Consider the following 4,493-nt stretch of genomic DNA (forward strand, 5'->3'; position numbering starts at 1 on the left):
GTGTGTGTGTGTGTGTGTGTGTGTGTGTGTGTGTGTGTGTGTATGTGTGAGCGTGTATTTATCACTTTGTGGGGACCAAATGTCCCCATAAGGATAGTAAAACCCAAAATTTTTGACCTTGTGGGGACATTTTGTCGGTCCCCATGAGGAAAACAGCTTATAAATCATACTAAATTATGTTTTTTGAAAATGTAAAAATGCAGAAAGTTTTCTGTGAGGGTTAGGTTTAGGGGTAGGGTTAGGTTTAGGGGATAGAATATAAAGTTTGTACAGTATAAAAACCATTATGTCTATGGAAAGTCCCCATAAAACATGGAAACACAACATGTGTGTGTGTGTGTGTGTGTGTGTGCGTGTGGCTGACCATAACATGTTACAAGATGTATCGAAAGAGCCAGAATGGTATCTGGTTTGGCCAGCTTCTTGAATCCAATATTATGTCATAATTCATAATGGATTTCACATGAATTCTAATGCAACTAAAAGTTCTAAAATGCACATCTCAAAGAAAAATATTCATGATTGTTTGAATTCTTCCTCCAGCTTTGTTTAAACCACATTTTGTCCCGGGTTTGAAGAGTTGAATGCTTTGAGGAATGATCATTGGATATAGAGCAAGGAAACAGATTGGCTGTTTGATCTTAACAGAATGTTCCATCTTCACTTTAAAGTGCCTGCAGGGATCAGGGGCGTCGGACTGGGGGGGTAAAGGGTACCGAGTACCCAGGGCCCGAGGCAGGGGGGGCCCCTTAGAAGTCAGTTTTCTATACATACATATTTGGTACGGGGGCCCAGCAAGATGGTTTGTACCCAGGGCCCAAAATTTGGTGCTACGCCCCTGGCAGGGATGGAAATGTTGAAATGTTGAAATGCAGCCTTGTGTAATAACACATGCCTTCTCCCCAACAAAGCTCATTGTTTAGCTCAAAAAGGTGGTCTACCACAGTCCACAGGCAAAGACAATTCGAGGGAAACTGCACTGTATCCTAGTATAAGTGATGTCAAAAATGCAAATGTGCCAGTGGACATTATGAGGTCATCTATAAAATCTGAAGCCAGCTGAAATTCCATTTTCCCAGAAATTTCATAAGCAATCAGGAAAAAATAAAAGCTGAGGACTTGCATGTGATCTTAAAACCTCAAGTGTTTTCAAAACAAAGGATATTATGATACTGTTACTATAAAGAATGTATCTTTGTGAAATTCTTTTAAGTGGAACAATGTAGCCATTGCATAATATGAACCTAACAAACTGACTGACAAATTTTCGGAGTAGTTTACAGTATGACTGCAGCGGTGAGGGCGTGATGCCATGTGCGTCGTAGTCCTATATTTCCTGCTGCCAACAAGGGAAGGCCAGTATTTGTAATAGTTATGTGTCTGAATTTTATGATGTCATTTATGTCCTTAAAGGGGTCTGGGGATTTACTATTGGTAGCGTTAGGAGATCAAATGACACTTTGAGGAGCTTTGGAATATGCAAAGTATTCAAAACCATTGAAAAAAGCCATTCTCAGATGTTTTATTGGACCATGAGGCTGCTATTTAAAGGGATATTTCACTCAAAAATGAAAATTCTGTCATCGTTTACAGATTTTACTCACCCTCATTTTGTTCCAAACCCATATGACTTTCTTTCCTTCATAGAACACAAAAGAAAATCTTAGGCAAAATGTAGCTTCAGTCACCAATCGCTTTTAGTGCATCTTTTTCCCATACAATGGAAGTGAATTAAGACTAAATTCAGCCCTTACCATTCTGCTTAACATCTCTTTTGTGTTCCATGGAGGAAAAAAAGGTCATATGGGTCTGGAATGACATAAATAAAGAACTATCCCTTTATTTTGCCTATTGCCTACCTTCAGTTATCATAAAATGTTTGCCTCATTATCAAATTTAGGAAAACTCATTCCTGCTGATGCCACATGCAAAGTGTATAAATTATCTGCAAATAAACAAAACAATCAGATTCGTATTATCTCTTATTTGTTTCTGAGATATTTAAATGCAAATTTTACCTTTGGAATAGAGGACTCAAAACATTAGTGAGCATGAGTATCTGTATTGCATCAAAAATCATAAAGCCTCAGGTTGATGGCTGACCATCTAATCAAATTTGATCATTAAAAAAATATATATTGAAGGATAACAGAACTGAAGTTAAGATTGAAGGCCACAAGTTCTGGAGAGCCTCAAAACAGAGTGAGCCAGTGATGTAATGCTTTCACAGACATGTCCCACAATGTGTTCCAACGCTGCTGGAAAAAGCATGCAGATCGGGGCACACAGCTGCCCATGCTGCACTCTGCTTTGGTGAGTAAATGGGGCCCAACCCAATGAGGTTCCCTTACACAGTACCAGGCATGACACCAGCACTGATGACTTCTGCCACATGCCAACAAACGTGAACAGGAAATCATGGAAAAACAGAGGAGGCGGGAGAGCGGGAGAGAGAGAGATGAAGCACATGGATGACAACACGAGTAAACGGAAAGAAAACAGCCATAATGTTCTCCTCATAACTGGAGCTCTCTTTTACTGAGAGAGAAACACAGTTGTGATCAGGTCATCTGTTTAACCACACTGCTATTTAAGGCCTTTATGCCTCAAGAAGTTAATTTATATATGACTGAATGGGATAAGATATGTTTTTTAACTTTACATTCTGCAGTTATGCATATTATGCAAACATGACAACGCTTTGAACAGAGTGACAAGCTTGATCATACAAACCAACAGTGATGTCTAAAGGGCTTGTTAAATGTTAAGTCAAATAAGTTAGTCATCACCAATAGCTGGTGTGTGGTGAGCATACTGGCGCACTATGGCTGCCCTCGTATCATCCATGTGGATGCTGCACACTGGTGGTGGATTGAGCAGAGTCCCTTGTTCACTTTTTAAAGTGCTTTGAGTGTAGTGCCAGAAGCGCTATATAAATGCAACAATCATTAATTCATAAAAGCAGATACAAGCTTTGTGATTTAGTTAAAAGTTATTTAAATATTAGTTAAAAAATGTAATATTATCTGAATATAGACCCCAAAAAAAGTATCTATGAAGATTGAGTATCATCTGAGATGTTTTTTAGACTTGCAGGTTAAAATAATGTGCCAAATGAAAAATGGTATTTCACCACAACAATCATTAAAGGTCCATGTTGTCCTGGACTTACACTGACACCTAGGGGTGTGGATGCAGCATCTTTCAACCTCAAATAGTTTTCAGTTCTAGATGCCTTTCAGAAATTCACTATTCACAGCCAGCCAGGATTAATTAAATCTATGAGTGGCTTGTTACTGAGATTAATTGAGTAGTATTTGTCTGGCCTTGTGATCTCAACATGGCAGCCCGCATGAGGGGACCCTCTCCATGTAGATATAAACAGCTTTTATAAGCTTACTGACATGACTGATGTCTCCATCTCATGTGAGTGCTCATGATTATATACATATGTTTCAACATTAAAATTCAAGTCTTTAGAAATAATACATTTTATATCAGAAAAAATTACAGAATACACCTTTAACGTGCCCTGTTATATGATGTTTGTATGATTGCAAAAAAGTTGCAAAAAACTGCCTGTTATGTTCTAATGTTTAAGTTTTGTTTCTGGACATGTACCATGGTTTTCTTACTCGCATTAAGGAACAGTAGCCTACCGTTTTTAATTACATACTGCCATCATGTGGACATCTACTGCACTGCAGTGTACTTCCTAGCAACAGTTATTTACCGTTACCTCACATTTAGCAAATACTTTTTATTTAAATTAGAATCATCATATGTTACACAGAGATCTTGATGAGATACACATGCAAAAACACAACATAAGACATTATACACTTAAAAAATGAATAAATAAAATAAAACTTGGATCTCTTGGATAGATTGCAAAAACTTTAAATTTGATCATGTATATTTAATTGGCCCTACTTGTTTCCTAATTGTAAAGAGTTTAGAATATTTACAATATGCCAGAATTTGCCAAATCCCTCAATTCTGGGCTTGTCACCCACCCAAACGTTTTCATTTCCCCACTATAATAAATGTATAAAGTGTTTTATAATTTATACAAATTTATAAATGTTTTCTTTAAAAACAATTCTTTATAAAGAAAATATTTTTTTTTCAATTTACCTAATAACCAATAAATAAATCATATTTAAAAAATATATATTATTCGTATTTATGTGTACAGGTGAGCACACCTTTGTCAAAGGAGCAGAGTGAGAATTTAAAGATCAGAACTGTGATAGATTTTAAGATTTTATCATTGTGATCTCAGAGTAGCCCAGTTTAGGGTAGCATTACCAAATTAATTTGAACATTTAACATTTTAATTCTTGCTAACTCCAAACTCTTACCAAATCCAAGACTTATCCAACTTTTACTCCAAAACGTTAGAAGTGCTATTACCATCACACACAAATAGGCGCACATGCAGAACTAGAGTATATTATTTCATATCAACAGGTATGACGTGTGTGCTAGTG

The sequence above is a fragment of the Xyrauchen texanus genome, chromosome 15, assembly GCF_025860055.1.
Source record: "Xyrauchen texanus isolate HMW12.3.18 chromosome 15, RBS_HiC_50CHRs, whole genome shotgun sequence".
NCBI lineage: Eukaryota > Metazoa > Chordata > Actinopteri > Cypriniformes > Catostomidae > Xyrauchen > Xyrauchen texanus.